This window comes from Cherax quadricarinatus, chromosome 32 (assembly GCF_038502225.1).
Source record: "Cherax quadricarinatus isolate ZL_2023a chromosome 32, ASM3850222v1, whole genome shotgun sequence".
Taxonomy (NCBI): domain Eukaryota; kingdom Metazoa; phylum Arthropoda; class Malacostraca; order Decapoda; family Parastacidae; genus Cherax; species Cherax quadricarinatus.
In genome coordinates this window covers 36,768,503-36,786,949 of record NC_091323.1, presented here as the reverse complement: position 1 = coordinate 36,786,949, position 18,447 = coordinate 36,768,503, and the positions used below count along the sequence as shown (strand labels likewise).

General features: G+C 48.7%; 1 protein-coding gene across 7 annotated transcripts in view; it reads left to right on the top strand.

Moving 5' to 3' along the window:
• LOC128690237 (plasma membrane calcium-transporting ATPase 3) overlaps positions 1 to 18,447 on the top strand; it is a 559,190-nt gene that overhangs the window by 422,353 nt on the left and 118,390 nt on the right. Inside the window, exon 1 of one of the 7 annotated variants that reach the window (XM_070090716.1) lies at positions 5,686 to 6,103. The exons of the other annotated variants lie outside the window; for them this stretch is intronic. The gene's annotated coding sequence lies outside the window, so the exon portion shown is untranslated. Of the gene's footprint in view, positions 1 to 5,685; positions 6,104 to 18,447 lie in introns of those variants that run through there. 7 annotated transcript variants of the gene reach the window in all.

Sequence of the window (18,447 nt, the reverse complement as noted above, 5' to 3'; positions counted from 1 at the left end):
CTGTGGGCAGGGAGGTACCAGGTGTGGCTCTGGGCAGGGAGGTTCCTGGTGTGGCTGTGGGCAGGGAGGTACCTGGTGTGGCTGTGGGCAGGGAGGTACCTGGTGTGGCTGTGGGCAGGGAGGTACCTGGTGTGGCTGTGGGCAGGGAGGTACCTGGTGTGGCTGTGGGCAGGGAGGTACCTGGTGTGGCTGTGGGCAGGGAGGTACCTGGTGTGGCTGTGGGCAGGGAGGTACCTGGTGTGGCTGTGGGCAGGGAGGTACCTGGTGTGGCTGTGGGCAGGGACCCCTCAAGGAAGGTTCCTTGATGTTGGTGAGGGGCTCTTGATTTAGGGAATTGGATCTGTGCTCCAGTTCCCCAAATTAAGCCTGAATGCCTTCCACATACCCCCCCAGGCGCTGTATAATCCTCCGGGTTTAGCGCTTCCCCCTTGATTGTAATAATAATAATGTGGGCAGGGAGGTACCTGGTGTGGCTGTGGGCAGGGAGGTACCTGGTGTGGCTGTGGGCAGGGAGGTACCTGGTGTGGCTGTGGGCAGGGAGGTACCTGGTGTGGCTGTGGGCAGGGAGGTACCTGGTGTGGCTGTGGGCAGGGAGGTACCTGGTGTGGCTGTGGGCAGGGAGGTACCTGGTGTGGCTGTGGGCAGGGAGGTACCAGGTGTGGCTGTGGGCAGGGAGGTACCAGGTGTGGCTGTGGGCAGGGAGGTACCTGGTGTGGCTGTGGGCAGGGAGGTACCAGGTGTGGCTGTGGGCAGGGAGGTACCTGGTGTGGCTGTGGGCAGGGAGGTACCTGGTGTGGCTGTGGGCAGGGAGGTACCTGGTGTGGCTGTGGGCAGGGAGGTACCTGGTGTGGCTGTGGGCAGGGAGGTACCTGGTGTGGCTGTGGGCAGGGAGGTACCTGGTGTGGCTGTGGGCAGGGAGGTACCTGGTGTGGCTGTGGGCAGGGAGGTACCTGGTGTGGCTGTGGGTAGTAGAGCGGTATTTAGCGAGTAGGATAAATAATTTATATTCTCAACACCCTTCCTTCATACAGAAGGGGAATCAGAGCCAAACTGCCTTCAAGAAGAACGCGTTAATTTTCTCAAGTCAGTTTCAGATCAGCCAGACTGTTGTCCATACGTTGGTGTGCATGCCGTGAGCACCAACAACACACACAAGACCGATCACCATAGAAATCATATACAAATAACCCGCACATAGGATGTCAGTAGGGCTACTGTGTACTTGTGTAGTACACTCAGATAATCCCAACTCCTTTATATAGTAAGGGTCCCTTCTAGCCGTGACGTCAGGAGACCCCTCGCATGTGAACCGCCAGCTACAGGCCTCCCTCTTACTTTTCCGCTAGGCATAGCAGTCTCGACACGCAGGGCTGGGCTACCCTTCAAGACTTAATTATACGCCTCAAAAACATCCAACGTATGTATTTCTTACTCCAGCACCTCCTGACGAACCCCCACGACAAATGGTGGCAGCGGTGGGATTCACCTGGATTGGATTAGGACCATTAACAGTGCCTTTATGCTGTTAATGTTGTGAAATTCCAAGCGCATTCCTGATTTCTCACATTGTCAAGTAATTCCTGGATGTGAGGAATCACATTACCAGGCAGGTAATTTAAACACCTGTATAGACGTAACTACAACTGTTGTCTGCACTAGTTATAAAGCTACCTTATTAATGTATAAGTGAGTGATAGAGAGTGGTGTGTGGTAGAGGTGGAAGACCAGTCTACTACACTGACAGCAGTAACATGATGGGTCCTCTCATCAACGTTCATGATCAACTTAACAGTTTGGGAACACTGCTAGTTGAGGCGCCTTTAGCTAGGAAATTGGGTTTTAATGTCATTAATGAAGTATATGGGAGCCTTAACTGCTGCGAACCACCACCATCATCTTGCTTTACTAACATGTTATCTTTGCTTGCTGTTTCTTACTTTGTGGCGTATTTATATATTAAGATATTAACATTAAGACATATCGTTTATTTTATTGTACTTATAGATTTAGGAGATATTTTTCATAATGGTTTTTAAATAGTCTGCGAAAAAAAGTGTACGTTGCCGGTTTGTTGTGGATGGTATGGTGAGGGGTCCAGTGATGGTGAGGGGTCCAGTGATGGTGAGGGGTCCAGTGATGGTGAGGGGTCCAGTGATGGTGAGGGGTCCAGTGATGGTGAGGGGTCCAGTGATGGTGAGGGGTCCAGTGATGGTGAGGGGTACAGTGATGGTGAGGGGTACAGTGATGGTGAGGGGTACAGTGATAGGGTTGGCCCTATACCCTGCATAGCGATGCTGCCAGGGTTGGCCCTATACCCTGCATAGCGAGGTTGCCAGGGTTGGCCCTATACCCTGCATAGCGAGGTTGCCAGGGTTGGCCCTATACCCTGCATAGCGAGGTTGCCAGGGTTGGCCCTATACCCTGCATAGCGATGCTGCCAGGGTTGGCCCTATACCCTGCATAGCGAGGTTGCCAGGGTTGGCCCTATACCCTGCATAGCGATGCTGCCAGGGTTGGCCCTATACCCTGCATAGCGAGGTTGCCAGGGTTGGCCCTATACCCTGCATAGCGAGGTTGCCAGGGTTGGCCCTATACCCTGCATAGCGATGCTGCCAGGGTTGGCCCTATACCCTGCATAGCGAGGTTGCCAGGGTTGGCCCTATACCCTGCATAGCGAGGTTGCCAGGGTTGGCCCTATACCCTGCATAGCGAGGTTGCCAGGTTTGGCCCTATACCCTGCATAGCGAGGTTGCCAGGGTTGGCCCTATACCCTGCATAGCGAGGCTGCCGGGGTTGGCCCTATACCCTGCATAGCGAGGTTGCCAGGGTTGGCCCTATACCCTGCATAGCGAGGTTGCCAGGGTTGGCCCTATACCCTGCATAGCGAGGTTGCCAGGGTTGGCCCTATACCCTGCATAGCGAGGTTGCCAGGGTTGGCCCTATACCCTGCATAGCGAGGCTGCCGGGGTTGGCCCTATACCCTGCATAGCGAGGTTGCCAGGGTTGGCCCTATACCCTGCATAGCGAGGTTGCCAGGGTTGGCCCTATACCCTGCATAGCGAGGCTGCCGGGGTTGGCCCTATACCCTGCATAGCGAGGTTGCCAGGGTTGGCCCTATACCCTGCATAGCGAGGTTGCCAACACTACACCCGGTGAATTAGGGGGGATATGATCGAGGTGTATAAATGGAAAACAGGAATAAATAAAGAGGATGTAAATAGCGTGCTGCAAATTTCCACCCAAGACAGGACTCGCAGCAATGGTTTCAAGTTGGAAAAATTCAGATTCACAACAAAGGTAGCGCCTTGAGTAGATAAATAACCAGGTTATCCAGAGGATCCTAGATAATAACTTGCTGGGTTCTGATGTCTGTGTTGCCCTGCTGAATGCCTGCACCAACAACCTGGTTGTTGGTGGCACTGTGCTTGTGTTGGTGGCACTAAGCTTGTGTTGTTGGTGGTAGTGGCACTGCGTGAGTTCTAAGATCTGGCCAGAAATAACTTTAATACACGTCTCTCCTGACGACAATAATATTGCTGGTTTCTTCTCTTCTGTTACATATGGGCGCAGCTGCCCTTTTTTTTCTCCTGGTCATGTGACCACATGACGTCTCTTACATTTGGTCACACCTACCTTTGTCTGTTAGTCATATGACCTCTTCTTGACCAGTGTTATATATATATAAGCATAACTCACCGTTTCCTTTGTGATCACCTGTTGGCTTCCCTACGGCAGTATATCCGTTGTCATACTCCACCTGTGTCAGCCATGTTTGTATCTTCACCTGAGGGAAGGTCCTCCCTACATTGTCCATGGTGTGGGCATTTACTCTTAACCTCGTGGGGGGGGGGGTAGATGAGGGAAGATCCTCTATAGTAACTATGTTGTGGGCATGACGGAAGGTGCATGGTAGGGGGTGGATGAAGGAAGGTGGCTCACAGTGTGGGTTGGTATGGGCGAGGACACACAGCTTCGGGTGTGAGTGTAGCGAGGAGCTGTTTATTGATTATCATAGTAATCTTGGCCCCATTGCTCTACTCTCTCTCTCTCACTGCTTCCACCCCCACAACACGCACACATGCACGCACACGCATTCATTCATCATGAATGTACACTAGTATTCCTGATATGTAAATGATCTACTAGAGGGGAAGCCAGTCCTGTGTGTGAATGACACAGTTTAGGCGGCGGGAGTGTAAGTGTAGAGGAGAGATGAGGATCCGAGGCTGAAGGTTGGAGGTGATCATCAAGTAATGAACTTAATGTAATGTTAGCCAGCCTCACGAGTCTTAACACACCACAATAAAAATATTGCAGTACCCATTTAACTGATTATATCATAATAACACATGATACAACTTGTACAGACCATAGCTGACATCAGTAACATACTGGATAGAAAGAATCTTGTTATGCAGAGCATTTCGGCCAAATTAGGTTCATTTTGTCTCCAGGATGCGACCCACACAAGTCTAACACCAAGGTACCTATTTACTGCTAGGTGAACAGGAACAGCAGGTATCTTAAGGAGACACATCTTAATGTTTCCACTAGTACCGGGGATCGAACCACGGACCTGAGTGTGTGAGTTGAGTGCGCTACCAACCCAGCTACGGTACAAATGTCTTGCAAACCTCCGCATTTTTTAAAAATCTTTTTAAACTGGTTTCGTCAAGTGGGAAGTACATACTCGTGGTGGATATATTGACATCAAATATTTTTGAAAATAAGGTATTTAAGATTCGTCAAAATTGTCGTTAGATTTGACTGACGAAATTGGAACACATTACCAGTTTATTCAGCTGGTGTGAACCTCAGGGAAGGTGTTCAGTGTAAGGTTTACTCCTGGCAACTCTTCCTGGTCTCCCAAAACTGATCTTACTCAGCACGTCCATCTTCTGCCATCTATACATTACTTTGTACCTATCATCTGCAAACACACAGACTTGTTCCTTGTTATACTGTGTCAGAGTAGGGAGTGACCTTCCTACCTGCTTGGATACGGAGAGTGACCTCCCTGCTTGGATGGGGAGAGTGACCTCCTCCTCATACTTGCATTACTCGCCCCCCTGACACTTGTCTGACCCCTCACTCCTGCATTAATGACACACTGACGCTGGTAGATTGATTACCCTCACACTGGTCGATGACGTAGATGTAGCTCCATCACAGTGGTCTGGAGTTTTATAACACTCTGACCGCGGGTTCTAGCCCCGCCCGTGGTATGGTTTGTTAGCAATCATGTTATTACGATTTCGTGTGTCGGATAAAGGAGATATAAGTCCTTCACAGTGGTAGATAAAGATGTAGCTCCCTGACAGTGGTAGATAAAGTTGATGTAACTCTCCCATCCTCCGCCAGTACTGCCAGAACTCAAACATAAACACCTGTTGTGTGTGTGTGTGTGTGTGTGTGTGTGTGTGTGTTTGTGTGTGTGTTTGTGTGTGTGTGTGTGTAAGGAGGGAGGTTAGGTTAGGTAAGGTTTGTCAGGAAACAGGACAAGTGTTTCCTGAGGCGGGTCGTGAGTTCCAGGTCTTAGGCCGCACATCATTGAGGGGGGAGGGAGATTGAGGGGGCGGGGGGAGGATGATGTTGGGGGAGGATGTTGAAGAGGGGCATGGGTGGGGAAGGGGGTGTGTGAGGAGGGAGGAAGGGAAGGGAGAGGGGCGCCATGGTTCTCTCAGTCAGGACTGGGTTGCCACACCCACGACGCCCTCTCTCTCTCTCTCTCTCTCTCACTCACACACAGTCTTCCCTCATAACCTGAGGTTCACCTTCGCTAAGTGTAAGCTTGTGACACACACTTGTCCTCGTAGTTCTACCAGTGAGAGTGTACTCGCCTCACAAACAAGAGTCCACATCACCCCACACAAGTACTCCAGCAGGAAAATGAGAAGAAAACACAGAACATAAGCAACTACTGAACTAAGTGTACGCAACTTAAAATTAAAAGTTTGTGTTAATTTTGTGTTGTAGATGGGTGAGGAAAAAGCTGGTTGTAGCAGTGAATTAGCGAGTGAAGTTGTAGAGTGCGAGTGTAGAGGTAGTGAGTGGTGAAGCAGTGAGCCAGGTACACTCCTCCATCACTACTGATAATTACCAGGTAAGTTAATGAGGGCAGTGCTACCTGTGGAGCCTTCCAACACACCAGCCTCCAGTCACAACACACCAGCCTCCAGTCACAACACACCAGCCTCCAGTCACAACACACCAGCCTCCAGTCACAACACACCAGCCTCCAGTCACAACACACCAGCCTCCAGTCACAACACACCAGCCTCCAGTCACAACACACCAGCCTCCAGTCACAACACACCAGCCTCCAGTCATCACAACACACCAGTCATCAGTCATCACAACACACCAGTCATCAGTCATCACAACACACCAGCCTCCAGTCATCAATCACACCAGCCTCCAGTCATCAATCACAACACACCAGCCTCCAGTCATCAATCACAACACACCAGTCATCAGTCATCACAACACACCAGCCTCCAGTCATCAATCACACCAGCCTCCAGTCATCAATCACAACACACCAGCCTCCAGTCATCAATCACAACACACCAGCCTCCAGTCATCAATCACAACACACCAGCCTCCAGTCATCAATCACAACACACCAGCCTCCAGTCATCAATCACAACACACCAGCCTCCAGTCATCAATCACAACACACCAGCCTCCAGTCATCAATCACAACACACCAGCCTCCAGTCATCAATCACAACACACCAGCCTCCAGTCATCAATCACAACACACCAGCCTCCAGTCACAACACACCAGCCTCCAGTCATCACTCATCACCTTCATCACACATTAAGCTCTCCATCACACCATTACTGTCATGAGTGCTTCCTACACATCACCACAGTCATGAGGTCCTGCACCACGTCACCACAGTCATAAGGTCCTGCACCACGTCACCACAGTCATAAGGTCCTGCACCACGTCACCACAGTCATGAGGTCCTGCACCACGTGACCACAGTCATGAGGTCCTGCACCACGTGACCACAGTCATGAGGTCCTGCACCACGTCACCACAGTCATGAGGTCCTGCACCACGTCACCACAGTCATGAGGTCCTGCACCACGTCACCACAGTCATGAGGTCCTGCACCACATCACCACAGTCATGAGACCCTGCACCACATCACCACAGTCATGAGACCCTGCACCACATCACCACAGTCATGAGGTCCTGCACCACGTCACCACAGTCATGAGGTCCTGCACCACATCACCACAGTCATGAGACCCTGCACCACATCACCACAGTCATGAGGTCCTGCACCACGTCACCACAGTCATGAGACCCTGCACCACATCACCACAGTCATGAGGTCCTGCACCACGTCACCACAGTCATGAGGTCCTGCACCACATCACCACAGTCATGAGACCCTGCACCACATCACCACAGTCATGAGGTCCTGCACCACGTCACCACAGTCATGAGGTCCTGCACCACGTCACCACAGTCATGAGATCCTACCAGATCAGCCAGACTGTGGTAGATATATGGACCAGCAGAAGCAACAGTCTCCTCCAACACAGAGAAAAAACAAACCCTGGTTGGGTTGATAGTCTGAGAGAAAGTCTTGAAACCACTGTGTTATATAATTACTTGACTTTCTGACCAGTCTGTCAAACTATAACCAGAATCTCTAATTTAATATCTCTCTTCTTAATATTATAATTACTCCATGTATATCTGGCTTTATTGACGAGGCAGAAAGCTGAAAAAATATTCAGTATAGTTTGGTGGTGCCCTCAAGCAACAGTGTCAAAATTATGATGAACCGTTATGCAACCGTGTTGCAATATTTGCAATAAATTTTGCATAGGCCTTAAAATTAATATAATATGCCGTTAATCATGACCTGGTGATGGTTGAGAGTGACCTGGTGATGGTTGAGAGTGACCTGGTGATAGTTGAGTGACCTGGTGATAGTTGAGTGACCTGGTGATGGTTGAGAGTGACCTGGTGATAACTGAGAGTGACCTGGCTAATGTCGAGTGTTAACATTGTTATGGTTGTGGCTGATGGTCTCCTGGTGTTCCAGAAGTGTATAAGATAACATTGGCAACAGTGTGGGTGTAGCAGGTGGTGTGGCCTCGCTACATACATGAACCTGTTGTACTTGACCTTAATTTTTAAAGGGGTGGACCGGTAAGCCAGCGGAAGGCCTCGGTCAGACGACACAAACGCTCCATTGGCGAGTCATCGCATGACCAAGACCCGCCAGGAAACATGTCCTGTTTCCTGACAAATCTTATCTAACTTATATTACTTGGGTCCAGAATCCTTTATTCCTTGTCGATATACCGTCTACACATGTAGACGGTATATCTGTTATATCTCTCTTAAGAGGCGTGTGAGGTTTCCCTGTCTCAGACATCTACAACACAGTTGTCCTCAAAGATTTGTTAAGTTATGCCATGAATTAAGGAAAGATCCTGGACTTCATCTTACGAAACAGATAAAGCGAATGTGATAATAATTATGGACAAGATAGATAACAGTGAAAAATAACATACTAGAAAACAGAGGAACTGACGTGCCCGTTAAAGGATCCTGATATCATGGCTGCTCTTGGCCCGGTCTGGGACCACACCTCTTCAGCTGGAGATGTAGACAGTCCTAATACTGTGGCTGCAATAATTCACCAAACACCCGCACCTGGGAGAGGAACATTGTGATGTTACAACAATTGTAACTGATTGGTTAAGTACGGACCCAAAAGTCTGGGCTTTTGGTGAATTGGAGAGATTTGATTGTGCCACCGAAGTGGCTAGTTTATTGTGCACCCCATATCCATCCTGTGGAGGGTAGCGCAAGAACATATGGATACACAAAAGGCCTAGGAACTAGGCCCCAAAAGGGTTAACAGGTGTACATTTGGATTTATATCTTCATATCTATAGTTTACTTACCTGTTGCAAGCAAATTTAGGGAATTTGCTTAGTATATCTGGTATCTTATTTTCATTAATAAGATATCTTGACATGTCACATAGGTTATTATACTGTCTGTCTCTGTATTCCTCAATAAATGGACAATTAAGCACATAGTGTTCAAGACAGTGACCATATGCCTGACCACATAATTTGTATTTAGTTTGATTATCATCTGTGTGTCTCCCAAACTGCCAGAAGTACTTGTAACCAAGCCTAAGCCTGGCCACTACAACATCAGTCAGTACTTGTAACCAAGCCTAAGCCTGGCCACTACAACATCAGTCAGTACTTGTAACCAAGCCTAAGCCTGGCCACTACAACATCAGTCAGTACTTGTAACCAAACCTAAGCCAGGCCACTACAACATCAGTCAGTACTTGTAACCAAGCCTAAGCCAGGCCACTACAACATCAATCAGTATTTGTAACCAAACCTAAGCCTGGCCACTACAACATCAGTCAGTACTTGTAACCAAGCCTAAGCCAGGCCACTACAATATCAGTTAGTACTTGTAACCAAGCCTAAGCCAGGCCACTACAATATCAGTTAGTACTTGTAACCAAGCCTAAGCCTGGCCACTACAACATCAGTCAGTACTTGTAACCAAGCCTAAGCCTGGCCACTACAACATCAGTCAGTACTTGTAACCAAGCCTAAGCCTGGCCACTACAACATCAGTCAGTACTTGTAACCAAGCCTAAGCCTGGCCACTACAACATCAGTCAGTACTTGTAACCAAGCCTAAGCCTGGCCACTACAACATCAGTCAGTACTTGTAACCAAGCCTAAGCCAGGCCACTACAACATCAGTTAGTACTTGTAACCAAGCCTAAGCCTGGCCACTACAATATCAGTTAGTACTTGTAACCAAACCTAAGCCAGGCCACTACAATATCAGTTAGTACTTGTAACCAAACCTAAGCCAGGCCACTACAATATCAGTACTTGTAACCCAGCCTAAGCCTGGCCACTACAACACCAGTCAGTACTTGTAACCAAGCCTAAGCCAGGCCACTACAACATCAGTCAGTACTTGTAACCAAGGCTAAGCCAGGCCACTACAACATCATTCAGTACTTGTAACCAAGCCCAAGCCAGGCCACTACAACATCAGTCAGTACTTGTAACCAAGCCTAAGCCTGGCCACTGCAACATCAGTCAGTACTTGTAACCAAGCCTAAGCCTGGCCACTAGAACATCAGTCAGTACTTGTAACCAAGCCTAAGCCAGGCCACTACAACATCAGTTAGTACTTGTAACCAAGCCTAAGCCTGGCCACTACAATATCAGTTAGTACTTGTAACCAAACCTAAGCCAGGCCACTACAATATCAGTTAGTACTTGTAACCAAGCCTAAGCCAGGCCACTACAATATCAGTACTTGTAACCAAGCCTAAGCCTGGCCACTGCAACATCAGTCAGTACTTGTAACCAAGCCTAAGCCAGGCCACTGCAACATCAGTCAGTACTTGTAACCAAGGCTAAGCCTGGCCACTGCAACATCAGTCAGTACTTGTAACCAAGCCTAAGCCAGGCCACTGCAACATCAGTCAGTACTTGTAACCAAGGCTAAGCCTGGCCACTACAACATCATTCAATACTTGTAACCAAGCCTAAGCCAGGCCACTGCAACATCAGTCAGTACTTGTAACCAAGGCTAAGCCTGGCCACTGCAACATCAGTCAGTACTTGTAACCAAGCCTAAGCCAGGCCACTGCAACATCAGTCAGTACTTGTAACCAAGGCTAAGCCTGGCCACTACAACATCATTCAATACTTGTAACCAAGCCTAAGCCTGGCCACTACAACATCATTCAGTACTTGTAACCAAGCCTACGCCAGGCCACTACATCATCAATTTGTTCACATTGCAAGTGGGTTATAGATCTACTCAGGCTTCTATCTGCCCTATAACATTCATTGGAGAGGAAATGTTACAATATAAGAATGATTAAAAACACAGTGGAAAGTAACATAAGTGTACACTAAATGTAAGTACTTTGTAGGTGTTACTTGTGTACATGTACATGATACACTAAGAATGTTCACCACGTGATATTATATTCTTAGAAGAGCAGGAGGGAGGCAGTGAGACACTTCTGTACCAGACTTAGTCTTACACGTAATTGACATTAGTTATGGTAGGAAGCACAGGTTATTCTCACTCCAACACTTCTTTGATAAATGAGACATATGTGCCACATTTGGGTATCTTTTTTCTGGAAACGTTTCGCCACGTAATGGTTTCTTCAGTCCGATACAGAGAAAGGTGGAAGATGAGAAGGAGTTTGAGATAATCAGTCCCTCATCCTGGTGTCGATGTGTTCAGTCCATCAATCTTGACAAAGAAGTTGCACTTTTACCCACCTTTCTCTGTATTGGACTAAAGAAGTCACTGGCTGGCGAAACGTTTCCGGAATAAAGATACTCAAATGTTGGACAAGGGTCTCGTTTATCAGCTCGTCGATGTTGTAAACAGTTTATACACACACACTGTGTGACTTTGTAAATGGTCCAAGTCGGACCGAAACGTCGTCGTAAGCTTCTCTCTTTTATGTGTGGGTTATTTGTGTATCGTTCCAGTCACGGTATTGTGCCTTTTTGTTATTTATTGATAGTTCTTGTCTTTACCTGTGTACAGTTGTATCGTCCTGTTGTCCCTGTTGATACTGTTATAACATCTTCATTACCTGTTCTGCCTATATTCTGTTATGTACATGAATGGTACACAATACCGACAAGATGAAAATTAGACACATGTGCAACATCTGGGTATCTTTATTGTAGACGTTTCGCCATCCAGTGACTTTATCAATACAACTTCCAGGACATAACTGGAAGCCAGAAGAACTATATACATAAGACCGGAATCTTCAAGACTGCGGTACTCAAATCCGAGGTTGAGGGACTGATTACCTCGTCTTCTATACATAGTTCTACTGTCTTCCAGTAATGTCCTTGAATTTGTATTGATAAAGCCACTGGATGGCGAAACCTCCATAATAAAGATACCCAGATGTTGCACGTGTCTAATTTTCACACACTGTTATGGTCAGAAAGCACATGTTCTCCCGCTCCACCAGTGACCCAACTTTCACTTCTCTGTCTTGACGTAATTTATATTTATCAACAGTGAGGTATTTAATAATACGTCAGTTGAATTTTTATTCATGTTTTTTTGTGGCAACACTGTATTGCCGGTGTACAATACGGTGTTGTGTTAACCTACGGTTTCAACACTGGTGTTAAGTACTCAGTCATGTATCTGAAAGCTGTTAGGAATGTTGTCAGCTCGGTATTAAAAAATTGCAGAAGAATTTTTCACATTTCCTCGTCAAAAAATATTTGGTAAAATCTAGGGTAGTTGCCTTTCTGTCCTGGGATTCGAACCGCAGACCAGTATGCTACGGTTCTGTGTTTATGTCGAACATTGTGATATAAATACTCGATAACATTTATATGAAAATGTTTGTAGTGTTTATAAATGTGTTATTATGTAAGTAAAGGCGCAGCATCACTGAACCTCTGGTGACCTACACACAGCATCACTGAACCTCTGGTGACCTACACACAGCATCACTGAACCTCTGGTGACCTACACACAGCATCACTGAACCTCTGGTGACCTACACACAGCATCACTGAACCTCTGGTGACCTACACACAGCATCACTGAACCTCTGGTGACCTACACACAGCATCACTGAACCTCTGGTGACTTACACACAGTATCACTGAACCTCTGGTGACCTACACACAGCATCACTGAACCTCTGGTGACCACACAGCATCACTGAACCTCTGGTGACTTACACACAGCATCACTGAACCTCTGGTGACCACACAGCATCACTGAACCTCTGGTGACTTACACACAGCATCACTGAACCTCTGGTGACTTACACACAGTATCACTGAACCTCTGGTGACCTACACACAGCATCACTGAACCTCTGGTGACCACACAGCATCACTGAACCTCTGGTGACTTACACACAGCATCACTGAACCTCTGGTGACCACACAGCATCACTGAACCTCTGGTGACTTACACACAGCATCACTGAACCTCTGGTGACTTACACACAGTATCACTGAACCTCTGGTGACCTACACACAGCATCACTGACCCTCTGGTGACCTACACACAGCATCACTGAACCTCTGGTGACCACACAGCATCACTGAACCTCTGGTGACTTACACACAGCATCACTGAACCTCTGGTGACTTACACACAGTATCACTGAACCTCTGGTGACCTACACACAGCATCACTGACCCTCTGGTGACCTACACATAGCATCACTGACCCTCTGGTGACCTACACACAGCATCACTGACCCTCTGGTGACTTACACACAGCATCACTGAACCTCTGGTGACCTACACACAGCATCACTGACCCTCTGGTGACCTACACATAGCATCACTGACCCTCTGGTGACCTACACACAGCATCACTGACCCTCTGGTGACTTACACACAGCATCACTGAACCTCTTGTGACCTACACACAGCATCATTGAACCTCTGGTGACTTACACACAGCATCACTGAACCTCTGGTGACTTACAGCATCACTGAACCTCTGGTGACTTACAGCATCACTGAACCTCTGGTGACTTACACACAGCATCACTGAACCTCTGGTGACCTACACACAGCATCACTGAACCTCTGGTGACCTACACACAGCATCACTGACCCTCTGGTGACTTACAGCATCACTGAACCTCTGGTGACTTACAGCATCACTGAACCTCTGGTGACTTACAGCATCACTGAACCTCTGGTGACTTACAGCATCACTGAACCTCTGGTGACTTACACACAGCATCACTGAACCTCTGGTGACTTACACACAGCATCACTGAACCTCTGGTGACCTACACACAGCATCACTGAACCTCTGGTGACCTACACACAGCATCACTGACCCTCTGGTGACCTACACACAGCATCACTGACACTGGTGACCACACAGCATCACTGACCCTCTGGTGACCTACACACAGCATCACTGAACCTCTGGTGACCTACACACAGCATCACTGACCCTCTGGTGACCTACACACAGCATCACTGAACCTCTGGTGACCTACACACAGCATCACTGAACCTCTGGTGACCTACACACAGCATCACTGACCCTCTGGTGACCTACACACAGCATCACTGACCCTCTGGTGACCACACAGCATCACTGAACCTCTGGTGACCTACACACAGCATCACTGACCCTCTGGTGACTTACACACAGCATCACTGAACCTCTGGTGACTTACACACAGCATCACTGAACCTCTGGTGACCTACACACAGCATCACTGACCCTCTGGTGACCTACACACAGCATCACTGACCCTCTGGTGACCTACACACAGCATCACTGAACCTCTGGTGACCTACACACAGCACCACTGAACCTCTGGTGACCTACACACAGCATCACTGACCCTCTGGTGACCTACACACAGCATCACTGAACCTCTGGTGACCTACACACAGCATCACTGACCCTCTGGTGACTTACAGCATCACTGAACCTCTGGTGACCTACACACAGCATCACTGAACCTCTGGTGACCTACACACAGCATCACTGACCCTCTGGTGACCTACACACAGCATCACTGAACCTCTGGTGACCTACACACAGCATCACTGAACCTCTGGTGACCTACACATAGCATCACTGACCCTCTGGTGACTTACACACAGCATCACTGAACCTCTGGTGACCTACACACAGCATCACTGAACCTCTGGTGACCTACACACAGCATCACTGAACCTCTGGTGACCTACACACAGCATCACTGAACCTCTGGTGACTTACAGCATCACTGAACCTTTGGTGACCTACACACAGCATCACTGACCCTCTGGTGACCTACACACAGCATCACTGAACCTCTGGTGACTTACACACAGCATCACTGAACCTCTGGTGACTTACACACAGCATCACTGAACCTATGGTGACTTACACACAGCATCACTGAACCTCTGGTGACTTACAGCATCACTGAACCTCTGGTGACTTACAGCATCACTGAACCTCTGGTGACTTACACACAGCATCAATGAACCTCTGGTGACCTACACACAGCATCACTGACCCTCTGGTGACCTACACACAGCATCACTGAACCTCTGGTGACCTACACACAGCATCACTGACCCTCTGGTGACCTACACACAGCATCACTGACCCTCTGGTGACCTACACATAGCATCACTGAACCTCTGGTGACCTACACACAGCATCACTGACCCTCTGGTGACCTACACACAGCATCACTGAACCTCTGGTGACCTACACACAGCATCTCTGACCCTCTGGTGACCTACACACAGCATCACTGAACCTCTGGTGACCACACAGCATCACTGACCCTCTGGTGACCTACACACAGCATCACTGAACCTCTGGTGACCTACACACAGCATCACTGACCCTCTGGTGACTTACAGCATCACTGAACCTCTGGTGACCTACACACAGCATCACTGAACCTCTGGTGACCTACACACAGCATCGCTGACCCTCTGGTGACCTACACACAGCATCACTGAACCTCTGGTGACCTACACACAGCATCACTGAACCTCTGGTGACCTACACACAGCATCACTGAACCTCTGGTGACCTACACACAGCATCACTGACCCTCTGGTGACCTACACACAGCATCACTGAACCTCTGGTGACCTACACACAGCATCACTGACCCTCTGGTGACCTACACACAGCATCACTGAACCTCTGGTGACCTACACACAGCATCACTGACCCTCTGGTGACCTACACACAGCATCACTGAACCTCTGGTGACCTACCCACAGCATCACTGAACCTCTGGTGACCTACACACAGCATCACTGACCCTCTGGTGACCTACACACAGCATCACTGAACCTCTGGTGACCTACACACAGCATCACTGAACCTCTGGTGACCTACACACAGCATCACTGACCCTCTGGTGACTTACACACAGCATCACTGAACCTCTGGTGACCTACACACAGCATCACTGAACCTCTGGTGACCTACACACAGCATCACTGACCCTCTGGTGACCCACACACAGCATCACTGAACCTCTGGTGACTTACAGCATCACTGAACCTCTGGTGACTTACACACATAATCACTGAACCTCTGGTGACCTACACACAGCATCACTGACCCTCTGGTGACCTACACACAGCATCACTAAACCTCTGGTGACCTACACACAGCATCACTGAACCTCTGGTGACTTACACACAGCATCACTGAACCTCTGGTGACTTACAGCATCACTGAACCTCTGGTGACTTACACACAGCATCACTGAACCTCTGGTGACTTACACACAGCATCACTGAACCTCTGGTGACTTACACACAGCATCACTGACCCTCTGGTGACCTACACACAGCATCACTGAACCTCTGGTGACTTACACACAGCATCACTGAACCTCTGGTGACTTACACACAGCATCACTGACCCTCTGGTGACCTACACACAGCATCATTGACCCTCTGGTGACCTACACAGCATCACTGACCCTCTGGTGACTTTCAGCATTACTGAACCTCTGGTGACTTATACACAGCATCACTGAACCTCTGGTGACTTACAGCATCACTGAGCCTCTGGTGACTTACAGCATCACTGAACCTCTGGTGACTTACACACAGCATCACTGAACCTCTGGTGACTTACACACAGCATCACTGAACCTCTGGTGACTTACACACAGCATCATTGAACCTCTGGTGACTTACAGCATCACTGAACCTCTGGTGACGTACACACAGCATCATTGAACCTCTGGTGACTTACAGCATCACTGACCCTCTGGTGACCTACACACAGCATCACTGACCCTCTGGTGACCTACACACAGCATCACTGACCCTCTGGTGACCTACACACAGCATCACTGAACCTCTGGTGACCTACACACAGCATCACTGAACCTCTGGTGACTTACAGCATCACTGACCCTCTGGTGACCTACACACAGCATCACTGACCCTCTGGTGACTTACAGCATCACTGACCCTCTGGTGACCTACACACAGCATCACTGACCCTGTGGTGACCTACACACAGCATCACTGACCCTCTGGTGTCCTACACACAGCATCACTGAACCTCTGGTGACCTACACACAGCATCACTGACCCTCTGGTGACCTACACACAGCATCACTGACCCTCTGGTGACCTACACACAGCATCACAGACCCTCTGGTGACCTACACACAGCATCACAGACCCTCTGGTGACTTACACACAGCATCACTGACCCTCTTGTGACTTACACACAGCATCACTGACCCTCTGGTGACTTGCACACAGCATCATTGACCCTCTGGTGACTTACACACAGCATCACTGACCCTCTGGTGTCCTACACACAGCATCACTGAATTACTGGTGTCCTACACACAGCATCACTTACCCTCTGGTGTCCTACACACAGCATCACTTACCCCCTGGTGTCCTACACACAGCATCACTGACCCTCTGGTGACTTACACACAGCATCACTGACCCTCTGGTGTCCTACACACAGCATCACTGACCCTCTGGTGTCCTACACACAGCATCACTGACCCTCTGGTGTCCTACACACAGCATCACTGACCATCTGGTGACTTACACACAGCATCACTGACCCTCTGGTGTCCTACACAGCATCACTGACCCTCTGGTGACTTACAGCATCACTAAATTACTGGTCCTACACACAGCATCACTGAACCACTATTGTCCTACACACAGCATCACTGAACCACTGGTATCCTACACACAGCATCACTGAACCACTGGTGTCCTACACACAGCATCACTGAACCACTGATGTCCTACACACAGCATCACTGAACCACTGCTGTCCTACACACAGCATCACTGACCCTCAGGTGACTTACAGCATCACTGACCCTCTGCTGTCCTACACACAGTATCATTGACCCTCTGGTGTCCTACACACAGCATCACTGACCCTCTGGTGTCCTACACACAGCATCACTGAACCTCTGGTGTCCTACACACATCATCACTGACCCTCTGGTGTCCTACACACAGTATCACTGAACCTCTGGTGTCCTACCACAGTATCACTGACACTCTGGTGACTTACACACAGCATCACTGACCCTCTGGTGTCCTACACACAGCATCACTGAACTTCTGATGCCCTACACACAGCATCACTGAACCTCTGGTGTCCTACATACAGCATCACTGACCCTCTGGTGACTTACACACAGCATCACTGACCCTCTGGTGTCCTACACACAGCATCACTGAACTTCTGATGCCCTACACACAGCATCACTGAACCTCTGGTGTCCTACACACAGCATCACTGAACCTCTGGTGTCCTACCACAGTATCACTGACACTCTGGTGACTTACACATAGCATCACTGAACCTCTGGTGTCCTACACACAGCATCACTGAACCTC